The following is a 14,677-nucleotide window of genomic DNA, read 5'->3' as shown; positions in this document are numbered from 1 at the left end:
GGTCCCAAAATGCAAGACACAGGAATTGATAGAATCGAGAGGAGAAAATAGCCAATTCAACAATTAGAGTTGAAGATTCCAATAAAATCAGGAAAGACAAAGGGGCGCCTGGGTGGCTCAGTCAGTTTAGCTCCGACTTCGGCTCAGGTCGTAATCTCACAGTTCACGAGTTCGAGCCCTTCATGGGGCTCTGCGCTGACAGCTCGGAGCGTGGAGCCTGCTTCGGATTCTGTGTCTGTCTGTCTGTCTGTCTGTCTCTCTCTCTCTCTCTCTCTCTGCCCCTCCCCTGCTCACATGCTGTCTCCCTCTGTCTCTCAAAAATTGATAAATGTCAACAAAAAATTTTAAATCAGGAAGGACACAGAAAGCTTGAACGACACTATCAACCAACTGACCTAATGGACGTCTGTGAAACACCCCTCCCCTCAAAGCAGCAGGATACACATTCCTCTCAAGACCACGGGAACATCCTGTGGGAGGGTCCCCCTGCCAGGTCAAAAAGCAAGTTGTGTTGGTTTCCTGTGGCTGTTGTAAGAGGTTGCCACGAATGCCAGAGCCTAAAACACCAGAGGTTTATTCTGTTCTGGGGGCCCGAGGTCTGAAGTCAGTATGTCTGGAGGCCATGCTTCCTCCAGAGGCTCTAGGGAAGAATCTGTCCGCACGACTTCCATTTTCCCGTGGCCACCGGATGCCTCAGCTGGGGGCTGCCTCGCTTGGGTGTCTGTGTCCATTCACATCACCTCTTCTTCCGTGTCCTCATTTCACGAGGACTCGTGTGACTGCGTTGTCCAGGATACCCTCAGATGCTTAATTTAATCACATGCACCGAGACTCTGTTTCCATTTATAGATTCCACAGATTAGGACCTGGGTATCTTTAGGGGGACCAGTAGCTTACCACACAACTATCACTAAATTTTAAAGACTCAGAATCACATAAAGGATGTTTTATGACCAAAATAGAATTAAATTGGCAATCAGCCAGAAAAATGAATGCGGAAAAGGGTTTAATCTTTGGAAGTTATACTATATCTTTTAAATGATTCACGGATCAAAGGAGAAGTCACAAACCAAATTAAAAATATCTCGAACTGAATGAAAATGGAAGCACAGCATATGGAAATTGGCAATCATGTAGATTAACTCCGGTATCAGTGAAAACAATAAAAGATCAATACAGAAAATCAATAAAACAAATGTTTTCTTGAAAAGATCAACAAAATAATAAGCCCTTAGGTAGACTGAGTAAGAAAACAAGAGAGAAGATACCAATTCCCAAATCAAGATTTGTAAAAGTAATGTCACCCCCGACTCTAAAGACATTTAACAGATTCTGGATTGATACTATAAGCAATTGTGTGTAAACAAACCCCCAAACCAGAATGAAATGGACACATTACTACAAAGACATAGTCAACACTGATTCGAGAAGAAAGAGATGATCTAAACGGACCCATATCAAGTAAGGAAATTTGATTGGCCAAGTGGTGTATAACCTTGTAAGGATACAGGTTGGGTTAGCATCTGAAAATCAATTAATGCAAACTACCATACTAACAGATAAAGGGTGAATACATACGATCATTCCAGTGGACACAAAGCATTTAACGAAATCAAATACTCTTCCGTGGTAAAAATTCTCAACTAACTCGGACACACAAGAAATTGTCGGCACCTCACAGAGGGTGTCTATAAAAATCCTACAGCTGACACGAGACTGTAAGATTAAATTGTGAATGAGCTCAACATGTAACCATGGCAATAAAGTGGGGGAAATATTAACAGTATACATATTGGGTGGAAAGGTGTCAAATTATCGTTATTGACAGAAAACATTAAAGTTTAGGTAGAAGCCCTAGGAAATGTCACTAGATCTAGAATTAGTAAGTTTACCAAGGTTTCAGGATATAAAATCAATACACAAAATCAGTTGCACTTCTGTACAATAAAATATTGAAGAAGACACTCAGCAAACGAAGCACAAGACAAGCGCACTGAAAACGACAGAACTTTGCTGAGAGAAAATAAAGTCTTATGTCAAGTTCATCGGTTGAAAGATTCGCAGTAAGAGTTCTGTTCTTCTTGAATCGATCTATTGATTCAATGCAATCTCTACCAAAGTACCAGCAGGCTTATTTTTTTCCATAGAAATTGGCATTCTCGTTCTAAAGTGTACACGAATATGCAAAGAATCCTGAATAAATACAATAATATTAAAAAAGAACAAAGTTCTTTGTGGGCGCCTGAGTGGCTCAGTCAGTTGAGCACTCAACTCTTGATCCCAGGATCCCAGGATCGAGCCCAGAATCAGGCTCTGTGCTGCGCATAGATTCTCTTTCTCTCTCCCTCTGCCCCTCTCCCTCCCTCTGTCTCTCTCTCAAATGAATTAACCAATTAATAAAAAAGAACACAAAGTGGGAGGACTTACATTACCTGATTTCAAAACTTACTTAAAGCTACAGTAATCAAGATAGTGTGGTATTGGAACCAGAGCAGACATATCATAGATCAGTGGAACGAGATAGAGTGTCCAGAAACAGATCCACACAATACGTGGTCTATTGACTTTCAACACAAGTACCATGGGAATTCGGTGAGGGAAAGGATGGTCTTTTCTACAAATTGTGCTAAAATAACTAAATGTCCATATGCAAAAGATTTAAGCTGGGCCTTTACTTCATACCACACACAATTGGCTGAATATAAAGAGCTAAAACTATAACATCGACAGAGAAAAGCACAAAAAAAGTCTTCATGATCTCAGACTAGGCAAAAAGCTGGTAGCAGGATTCAAAACAGGAAAAAAATGTAATTGGAATTCCAATTGAAGTTTCCTCTTCAAGACACTCTGTGAAGAAAATGAAAAGACAAGCCAGGGACGGGAAGAAAATAGGTGTGACTCATGCATTGATAAAGGACTTGTATTCAGAATTTATAAAGAAGTCTTAGAGCCAGACATAAGAGAAAAAACAACCCAATGAAAGCATGGGCACAGGAGTTGAGTAGATGCTTCGCCAAAGATAATACGTGCCAGTAAGCACGTGGAAAATGCGTCACATCACTAATCACTACAGACGTGCACGTTAACCCTACAGCAAGATTTCCCCAGCTACCTACCAGGATGGTCAGGATTGAAGAATTTCCACTACGTCAACGTGGAGAGACTGGAACCCTCAGAGGGCGATGGTGGGAATGTGACATGGTGCAGCCACTTTGCAAACCATGTTGTCAGCTTCTTTAAAGGTTGGACACACTCCCCCGTGCACTCGGCCATCGCTCCCCTGGATCTGGACACAAGAGAAATGAAAGCATATGTCCACACAGAGATTTGGACCAGCATTTCAGAGCAGCATTATTCAAATAGCCCCAACCTGGAAAAATCTAAATGCCCATTAACTGGTCAGGGGATAATGTGGTATTCAATGGGATACCATCCAAAAAAAAAAAAAAATGAACCAACCACTGAAACGTACAACAATATGGGTGAATCTCAAAGACATTATGCTAAAATGAAAAAATCCAGATACAAAAATGACATATTATGTGATCCCATTTATGTGAAATTTCTAAAAAAGGCAAAATACTGAGGCATAAAGGAGGTCGGTGGTTGCCCAAGGCTGGGGTTTGGAGGAACAGCAGTCTGCAAAAAGCAATGAAGAAAATTCTTAGAGTAATGGAAGTTTTCAAAAAATGGATTGTGGTGATGGTTGCACAATTGAACAAATATACTAAAACACATCCAATTTACAGAAATGTTTTATGGAATGGAAATTATACTCAACAAGGTTGGTATAAAATATAAATTGAGGGGCGCCTGGGTGGCTCAGTCCATTGAGTGTCTGACCTCGGCTCAGCTCACAATCTCACGGTCCATGAGTTCGAGCCCCGCGTCGGGCTCTGTGCTGACAGCTCAGAGCCTGGAGCCTGCTTCGGATTCTGTGTCTCCCTCTCTCTCTGACCCTCCCCCGTTCATGCTCTGTCTCTCTCTGTCTCGAAAATAAATAAACATTAACAAAAAATTTAAAACAAAAATTGAAAAATCCTACTGCTAATTAGGGTGTGCGGTCCTCATGCACGCCACATGCTTTGACTGGCACTCACCACATTGCACTGTGAGTGTGTGTGTATGTGTGTGTCTGTCTGCAGCAGGAGGACTGTCAACCCCTTGTCTTCCTCGGGCAGTTCCATGCTACCTCGGGCCCTACGGGTGCTTGTCGATTCTAGATTTCCTCCTTCATTGAGACTGCCCATCCTTCTTCACTACCTTGGTAGCTCATATGCCTTTAATTAGAGATCATTAATTATATCAGGTTTACTGAGGTAAAGCTTACATATAGTAATATTAATCAATGTAAAGTGTACTATTTAATGATTTGGGACAATTGCACACAACGTGTAACACATGCCCACAATTACGATGTAGCACACCAGCACGCCCCTTTATAGCCAATCTCCTCTCCCATCCTCTGGCCCCTGGCACAAACTCTGATCTGCTTTGTATTGCTATAATGTTTCTCTAGAATTCCGTATAAACGGACCCATGCAGTAGGTGTTGTCTTGTGTCTGACTTCTTTCACACCAATTAATTATTCTGAGATTCACGCATGCTGTCGTGTGTAACCACGCCCCTTCTTTTCCATTGCATGAGTATGCCACAGTGTGTTTACCATTCCTTGGTTGATGGACACTTGGGTTACATCTAGTTTTGCGTTATGATGAATAAAGCTGACACGGACTTTTGTATTTAAGTCTTTGTGTGAACTTATGTTTTCATTTATCTGAGGGAAATACCTAGGAATACAATTACTAGGTCGTATATGTGTGGCTAACTTTACAAGGAACTGCCAAACTCTTTTCCAAAGTTGTTATATCATCCTCCACTGCCACCAGCAACGTCTGAGAGTGGATTGCACTTGACCACTACCATCTCCGATACTTTGTATTGCCAGTCTTTCTAGCCATTTCGGTGGTTGTGTATCTCATATTTTTAATTCACTGTTCCTAATAACTAATGATATTGAGTAACTTTCATTTTTTTAATTTGCTATTTGCCTATCTTTTTTTGATGGCATGTCTCTTGGGAAAATACCTAAGAGTGCAACTTACAGGTCATAGAAGTGTATGCTTAACTATAACCTATGCCTCTTGTTTGTCTTTTTATTTTTGAATTGAAACCGTCTTTCTATATTTTGGATACAAATCCTCCGTCAGAGCTCTGTGTTGTAAATATTTACTCCTAGGCTGTGGCGTGCTTTCATTACCTTAACTCTGTCTTTTGAAAAGCAATGGTTTTTAATTTTGGGGTCCAGTTTTCCAACTTTTTTTAGATTGGTCTTTTTATGGTCTTTAGATGATCTTTTTATGGATCATTCTTTTGCTACCCTATCTTTAAAAACCATTGTCGATCCCAAGGTCGTGAAGATTTTCTTCTCATTTTGTAGTTTGAACTATTAAATTTAGGTCTATGATCCATTTTGAGTTAATTTTTATACATGATGAAAGTGTTCAGGTTCATTTGTGTGTGGGAGGGTATCCACTTGTTATAACGGCATTTTCTGAAAATGTTATTATTTTCCGATTAAATTGCATTTTGTAATGTTGAAGAAACGCAGACCCCATGGGTCTATTTCTGGACTCTCTCTTCTATTCCACACATTTCTGTGTCTGTCCTTTTTGCTAGTTCCCTACTGTCTTGATTACTGTGGTAAGTCTTGAAATCAGGTAATGGAAGTCATCCAAATTCTTCTTTTTCAAAATTGTTTTGGCTATTCTAGACCTTTCCATTTCTACACAAACTTCAGGATCAGGATAACCATTACCACAAAAGAGTTTTCGGAGATTTTGGTAAGGATTCCATTGAATCTGTACAATTTGGGAAAAGTGACACCATAATAATGTTGAACCTTCGAACCAATTGACATGATATCTCTCTGCTCTATTTAGATTTTTTTTTTATTTTAGAGAGAGATGGACTTGGGAAGACAGAGAAAGAGAGAGAGAGAGAATCTTAAGGAGGCTACACGCTCAGCACAGAGCCTGACATGGGGCTTGATCCCACGACCCTGAGATCATGGCCTGAGCCAAAATCAAGAGTTAAATGCTCAACCAACAGAGCCGCCCAGGTGCCCTTATTTAGATTTTTAAAAAATCTTTCTCAGCAACGTTTTGTAGCTTTCAGGGCACACATCTTGCACACTTTTGTCAGATTCATTTTTATTTCATATCTTGATGTCACTGTAAATATAATTATTATTCTAGCACAATTTCCCATCATTCATTGGTAATAACATGAAAAACAGTTGGTTTTTTAAATTAAGTTCTTTGTTTAGAGATCATTGTAGATATATGTGCAGCTGTAAGAAATAAAACAGGGATTCTTTCTACCCTTCACCCAGTTTTCTTCAATGGTGACATCTTGCAAAACTGTAGTTACGATACTACAACCAGGATATTGACAGAGATACAACTCACCAATTTGAGATCTCCTCAGTTTTACTTGTACTCGCTTGTTTGTGTGTGGATGCACGTGCATGTGTGTACATGCGTGAGTGTGCACATGTGCGTGCACGTGCATGTCCTTGCCATTTTATTAGATGTGTAGGTTTGTGTAACCCTCACCGCACTCAAAGGACAAAGCAATTTTATCAGCACAAGGATTCCTTTGTGTTGCCCTTTTCTTAAAAAGGTTTTATTTTTAAGTGATCTCTACCCCCAACGTGGGACTTGAACTCACCATCCCGAGACCATCAGTTACATGCTCCACCCACTGAGCCGACCAGGCGCCCCTTTTGTGTTGCTCTTTTTTTTTTTAAACGTTTATTTATTTTTGAGACAGAGAGAGACAGAGCATGAACAGGGGAGGGGCAGAGAGAGAGGGAGACACAGAATCAGAAGCAGGCTCCAGGATCCGAGCCATCAGCCCAGAGGGCGACACGGGGCTCGAACTCATGGACCGCGAGATCATGACCTGAGCTGAAGTCGGACACTTAACTGACTGAGCCACCCAGGTGCCCCTGTGTTGCTTTTTTATAACCACAACTACCTCCCCTCCCCAACCCTCACACCCAACAACCAGTATCAGTTCTCCATCTCCATAATCTTATTTCAAGAGTATTATTTAAATGAAATTATTTAGTATATAACTTGGGGGGGTTGGCTTTTTCATTATTTTAAAAATTTTATTTATCTTTTTTTGAGAGAGAGTGTGTAAGCGTGAGCAGAGGAGGGGCAGAGGTAAATTTTGTCAAACGATTTTTCCACGTCAATTGATATGGTCATATGATTTCTCTTCTCTAGCAGGTCACCATGGTGGATTACAGTGACTGCTTTTTAAATACGAACCAGGCTTGCATATCTAGAATAAATCCCACTTGGTTATGGTGTGTAATTCTTAAATGGTGATCAATTCTGTCTGCTAATACTTGTCAAGAATCTTTGCATCTCTGTCCATGAGGAATACTGGTTTGCGACTTTTCTTTTTCTGAACTTTGTCTACACTTGGTATCAGCCTCATAGAATGAGGTGGAAAATGCTTCCTCTTGTGTTTCCTGGAAAAGAACGTGTAGAATTGGTTTATACAATGTTTACTAGAATTCTCCAGTTAAACCAGCTGGGCCTGAAGATTCCTTCTTTCAAGACATTTTAAATTATAAACTCAATTCCCTTCACAGTTACAAAACCAAATTACCTGTTTCATGTTGGATGAATTGTGGTAGTTTGCACTATTCAGGGAATTGGTCCATTTCATGTAAGTTGTCGATTTTTTTTTTTAATTTTTGTTAACGTTTATCTATTTTTGAGGCAGAGAGAGACAGAGCATGAACGGGGGAGGGTCAGAGAGAGAGAGGGAGACACAGAATCTGAAACAGGTTGCAGGCTCTGAGCTGTCAGCCCAGAGCCCGACACGGGGCTCAAACTCACAGACCGCGAGACCATGACCTGAGCCGAAGTCAGACGCCCAACTGACTGAGCCACCCAGGCACCCCTGTAAGTTGTCAGTTTTAACATACGAGTTGTTAACAACGTTCCCTTGCCCTTCTGAAGTCAGCAGGATTTTAATGGACTGAATGTCTGTGTCCAACATATGAATGCCCAAAATTCATATGTTGAAATCTTTGCTCACCATGGGATGGCATAAGGAGGGGAGATTTTGGGGAGGTGATTATGTCATGAGGGTGGAGCCCTCATGAACGGAGTGGTGTCCTTAAAGAGACCCCAGATGGCCACCTTGCCCCTTCTGCCCCGCGAGGACACAGTAAGCATTCAGCTCTGACGCTGAATCTGCCGGCACATCGTGTTGGTAGTGTTATTCTTCATATATCCTTGCTGATTTTTTCTTGGGTAGTTCTATCGGTGTCTGAGAAGGGGACGTTGAAGTCTCCTAGCATAACTTAGGATTTTCAAATCTGTTGCTTTTGCACTATATATTTGGAGGCTATGTTGTTTGGCGAGTGTACATTTAGGATCGCTAGGTCTTCCCAGTGGATTGGTCCTTTAATTATCATGCAATATTCCTCTTTTATATATCCCTCTTCATCTCTAGTGATTTTCTGTGCCCTGAAATCTACTTAATTTGGTATTTGTATAATCATCCACGGCTTTTAAAAAATGATTCCATGGTATATCATGTTCCATCCTTTTATTTCAGTTTACCAGTGTTGAATTTGAGAAGAGTGTCTCGGGTTTAGAGAGGGCTTGGGGTTTTTTATTCACTCAGTTAGTTCCTGCCCTTTTCTGAGGTATGTTTAGCCCATTTACCTTAAAGGAAAATGGTTATATACTAGGGATTAGCTCTGCCATTGTATAGTTTGTTTCCTGTTTATTTCTTCTCTTTTTTCTTTTCATGCCTTCGTCTAGATTACTTAAAATTTTTTAGGATTTCACATTGATTTATTTATAGTGTATTTGAGTGTATTTGGGGTATAGTTTTCTTATTCCCTTGTATAGTTTCCTCCGGGCATTAAAATATACATATGCGACTCATTGCGATCTGCTGGTTTCATCATTTTACCACTTTGGGTGAAGTATGGATATTTTCCCTTCATTTAAGCCTTTTTGACTTCCGTGCACTTAAGTTTGATTGTTTAGAATATCGGATGATTTTTGTTTTGATCATTGAATGTAATTTCTAAAACTCATGAGGAGGGGAGCCTATTTTATGTAGCCATTTTTTCTCCTATTTCTGTTTTCTTTCTTCCTTCCTGATCTTCCAATATTCCTTCTTTTATCCTTTCCTTTCTGTTTCAAGAATGCTCCTTAGCCATTTTTAAGGGTGGGCTCCTGATTGATCCCCCTTGCTGGTGCTTCTGGACTCACCTGGCATTACGGTTGGGAATCCCACTCTATCCGGAAGAAGAGTGGGTCTGCCTCGTGTTATGGCTTGAGGGTTGGGGAACACCAGGCCCGGGGCACTTGGTTTTGTTGCGTGAAGAAGGGGGTCAGGAAACAGCCCGCTGTTGTATTGTTCCTCCAGTCCCAGGGTTCCAAGCCAACATGACTTCTTTTTACCATATTTCAAAGTTCTCTTAGTTTCCCTTTCTGTTATCTACAAGGTCCTGATTGTTCTCAGTGGGCAGAAGCAGAGAGAAAGGAGCTTATCCCTTCTGGTCTGGACTGGAGACCAAGCTGGATAATTAATTTGTGTATACATTGTCCTCGTGTCCTCTAATCTTACTAAACTCACTTATTCTGAGGCTCTTTTTTTCTACATTTCTTAAGACGTTCTACAAACACAGTCATGTTCTTTTTAAATAAAGACAGCTATACTGCTCCTTTTCTAAGTCGTATGTGTTCAATTTCTTTTTCTTCCCATAGTTCACTGGCCAGAAGAGCCAGTGAGGGTTTTAAGTGGTGACAACAGACGTCCTTATCTTTGTCACGATGCATTATCCTGTTTCTTAGATTTCTAGATTAATTTTGTTACGTTTCTTAAGAGCATTTTTCATCTGCGATCATGAGGGAATTTGGTCTTTGCTTTTCTTTCCTCATAACGTCTTTGTCTGGTTTTGTTATAGGGTAACGCTGACCTCCTAAAATGCGTTGGAAAATGTCCCCTAATCTTCCATTTTCTGGAAGCGTTTATGTAGAATTAACATTGTTATTTTCTCAAATGTTTGGTGGAATTCACTAATGAAGCCATCCGGGGCTGGCATTTGCTTTGCCCGAAATTTTAACTACGAATTCAATTTTCGGTTCTTTCCTAGATGCAGCACTATTCCAGTTATCTGTTTCTTCTAAAGTGAGCTTCAGTAGTCTTTCGGGGACTTTTTCCATTTAATTGAAATGGTCACATTTATTAGTAGAAGTTTTCCATGATACTTCTTTATTGTATATTTTCTGACTGTAGAATCTGTAACGATGTCCTCTCTTTGGTTCCTGATGTTGGTAATTTATGACTTCAGTATCTTTTTTTCTTGGTCTGCCTGGCTAGAAGTTTGTTCATGTTTTCTATTGCCAAGTGCTTTTTCTACATTGATTGGCATGATCATATCATTTTTCTTTCTTATCTGTTGATATGGTGAATTACATGATTTTCAAATGTCAAATCCACCTAGTGTTTCTGTTTTAATGGCTCACTGATGACAGCTCCCCCACTTTGTAAACACCACCAAGAGATTTGGACCATTTCACATCAATAGCAGCTTTAATGTGGGGTCTCCAAACCCCTTCCACAGTTGTGCATACAGACGGAATCTCTCTAATAAGTTGAAAATTAACAGTGGCCATCATTTTCAAGATTAAACCTAAATTACGGCACTGTTCAGCAGAGATGAGGGGTCAAAATAAAGGGAAGGATTTTCCTCGAGATCGTGACTTTCCTCCCGTGTCCTGCTATGCACAACGGCCACTCACATGAGGGTGGAAGAAAGCAGGGCCACCGACTTGGGGACTGATTCAAGCAGCTCTCATAAGCATAGGGCTTAATGAAAGACAATGGCTTTAGATCCCTGAGAAGAGTCAAGATTAACATATTTGAGTTCTCTAACTGGTGACAAGGAAGAACTCCATCAAACATCAATTATCTACATTTCAAAAATCTGTTTACATCTTGGGAAGAGCTCACACAGGCGCATTGAATGGCCTGAGTGCGTTGAATGGTAAATAGGAGAAAGGATGTTGCAATTCCACAATCTGGAGAAAAACAATCATCTTGGCTCCTGGGCCTTGTATGAAGTATTTCTTTATAGATGAATAGATTCATTGAAATAGAAGAATCTTCTGTGAATCACTTAATCCTGATTCTAGAAAGAGGCATTGTTTGCATGAACAACTTTAAGCATTCATGCTAAGTGTCTACTCCGGCACTGAACACACAGGCTGTCACCTTCAAAAATTGAATTGATTTGAACCCTTCCTGAATTGAATCGATCCTGCTTTTCATTCTTCCGGGGGAGGAGAAACCAATAAGGAAGAGTTACACACTTTTCTTTAGCATTGCTAGCTAGGAAATCACCTGAACTTCCCCCTGTGCTAACCCGCATCCCTCTGAATGTGCTGGTCGCGCTATGCTAGTAAATGCTTAACAACCAAGTGCATCGAAAACAATTTGTGTCGTTGTCTACTGATTTCCGTGGTGTAAATACCCACCCTGTGGATTACGAGAGCTGCAACCCTGATTTCACGGAGTATGGATGCAGAGAGCCATATGGAGTAGTACACCACGAGGGGCTCCTGGATGGCTCCGGGATGGGTTGAGTGACTGACTTTTGATTTCTGCCTAGGTCATGATCTCACGGTTCGTGAGGTTGAGCCCCGTGTCGGGCTCTGCACTGACAGTGTGGAGCTTGCTTGGGATTCTCTCTCTCCCTCTCTCTCTGTACCTCCCCTGATTGCATGCTCTCTCCCTCTCAGAAAGAAACAAATAAACGTGAAAAAAAATGGATTCCTTTCCATCTACTTTTTCTCCCCCCCCCTCCCCCACCACCCCGATGATCACAGCAACCCTGTCTTGCCCTCTGCATTTTAACATGTATGTATTTCTGCACACCTGTTTGGGGAAGCTTACCTGCCTAACGGTGATTTAATGAGACCACTAGGAAAGTGTGCATTTCCGTTAAGTATAATTTGGAAAGGACCTTGATCCAGAGGCGTTTCGGTGACAAGACGTAGTGAGACCAGGATGAGGAGGGCTTTTGCGCAGTTTGCAAAATCTCCTGGGGCACACGCTCTTTAAGCCCCAGGGATCACTTTTGTGACTTGGCCAAACTCCCATTTGCTTTTTGATTCCTTTTCACAGATGGGAACTCTCCCTTTGTCCCCGGAGACCCCTCCATCATCACCCTCTGCCGTCTCTCTCTGAGCCAAGACTGACAGGCACGTACCACATCGAGTGGCTTCCTGGTGGGCTCTGCCTCGTCAGCAGGGGCAAGCAGGAGGGGAGGGGACATGGATGCCCCCCCCGCGCATCCCCCGGCTCCCCAGGACCCCCAGCAGCCACAAGGAGACTTCGTAATGATTTTATGTTCCTATGTTTGCAGATCCCATGTGGTGATTTGCAGCAAACCCTTCATAACGGTGTATTTTTTGGTGAAGAATCACAGGAGGCTTAAGAGGCTGAACTTTAGTTTAAAAGCCCTTTTGGCGGGGAGAAGGAAGCAGAAATACAGAAAACTAATGGTGACTTCTCTGATGATGAGGGGAAAGCAGTTAGAATCCATTGGATAAGAACCAGAGGACCATCCAACTGGGTATATACAGTGGCTTTTCTAAAGGGCGCCCTTTAAGAAGTGGGCAGGGTGGGGCGCCTGGGTGGCTCGGTCGGTTGAGCCTCCAACTTCGGGCTCAGGTCACGATCTCATGGTTCATGAGTTTGAGCCCCGTGTCAGGCTCTGTGCTGACAGTGCAGAGCCTACTTCAGATCCTCTGTCCCTCTCTCTCCAACTTGTGCTCTCTCAAAAATAAATAAAACATTACAAAAAAAGTAGGCAGGGAGTAGGCAGCATAATCAGTACCTGGGGGGCAGAACCTAAAATCGGTGCTGTCCCTCTGCACGAAGGGAGAGCGACCTCTGTGTTGGGCGGGGTTTCGATTCTCCAATCTCCTCCAAGGCCATTTGGCCGCAAAGTCTGAGAAGCAGAAGCATCACCTAAGGCATCTTCACAGAGCAACTCACCCCCAGATGAGGAAACTACGCATTGCTAACACATTCTGAAGATCTGGGGACACATTCGTTGTGTCACCATTAAATGTTGTCTACATGTAAAACTGTAATTTCTTTTGTGCATTATTTAACCATTGTTTGAAGACGTCTGTGCCCTGCGAGATGTTTGTCATTCCAATATTTAATTAAATTTCATTTCATGGTTCAAAGCATTCCTTGATTTGACTCGTCTTTTTGCAGAAATGATCAACCCCACTTTTGCTTTCTAACTCAGTTACAACTATGCAAATGTTTTGATTAAATGATAAACTAAACAGTTTTGCCAGAAGCAGCTATTTCCACAGGAGGCGACGCCGCTGAATTAGCCAAGCACAATGGAATGATGCCAATTTCTGGCAGATGTAGGGAATCTAACGGAAGCGTCCAAATGTGACTATTATCCAGCAATCCAAAAAGAAGGAGAAAAAGAACACCCACCCCCCCCCAAAAAAAAATCCCAAGAACTAAGAAAAAGTTGGTAGACATGGTCACAGGAAGTCCTGGCCTATTTGTTTTATTTCGCTCATTTCCCACCTAAATGGTCTGGCACAGAGGCAGCCTCAGTTTACACATCCCCAAACTGGGCTTCCAGATTTGTTCTTTTCCCAGTGGAATTTACTTTCCTATAGAAACAGTGTTAAATTTGGCGGTTGGTATCTCAGGCCAGCCGGTAAGACATTTTGGCATCCAGGGGCACCTGGGTGGCTCAGTCAGTTGAGTGTCTGCCTCTCGATTTTGGCTCAGGTCATGATCTCGTGGTTCATGGGTTTGAGACCCGTGTGGGGCTCTGTGCTGACAGCGTGGAGCCTGCTTAGGATTCTCTCTCTCTCTCTCTCTCTCTCTCTCTCTTTCCCTGCCCCTCCCCTACTCACGTGCTCTCTTTCTCGGTCTCTCTCAAAAAATAAACATTAAAACAAGTTTTTTAAAAAGGAAGAAATTTTGCAACCCATATGTGGTTAAAACACTTCGCGTTTGCAATGAAACGTATAGAAAACAAAAATGCAGCAACATTGGCAGTGCAGACAGGGAAACGATAGAAACGAGGAAAATAATGAAAAATGTAAAACATCCACCATGCCGTAAGTAAATTATACCTCGAATATTTGAACATGGAAGTTATTTCTATTTTTTTTTCAACATTTATTTATTTTTGGGACAGGGAGAGACAGAGCATGAACGGGGGAGGGGCAGAGAGAGAGGGAGACACAGAATCGGAAACAGGCTCCAGGCTCCGAGACATCAGCCCAGAGCCTGACGCGGGGCTCGAACTCACGGACCGCGAGATCGTGACCTGGCTGAAGTCGGACGCTTAACCGACTGCGCCACCCAGGCGCCCCTCTATTTTTAATGGTAAATAGTGCTAACAATTGATACAGCCCTGTATCTACTTTTGTACTCTTTTCAATTGTTTTTAAACGTTTATTTGTTATTGAAAGACAGAGAGACAGGGCGTGAGCAGGGGAGGGGCAGAGAGAGAGGGAGACACAGCATCAGAAGCAGGTTCCCAGGGTCCGAGCTGCCAGCACAGAGCCCGACGCGG

The sequence above is a fragment of the Felis catus genome, chromosome D4 (assembly GCF_018350175.1).
Source record: "Felis catus isolate Fca126 chromosome D4, F.catus_Fca126_mat1.0, whole genome shotgun sequence".
NCBI classification, from domain to species: domain Eukaryota; kingdom Metazoa; phylum Chordata; class Mammalia; order Carnivora; family Felidae; genus Felis; species Felis catus.
The sequence above is the reverse complement of the archived record's forward strand: the minus strand, read 5'-3'. Positions refer to the sequence as shown.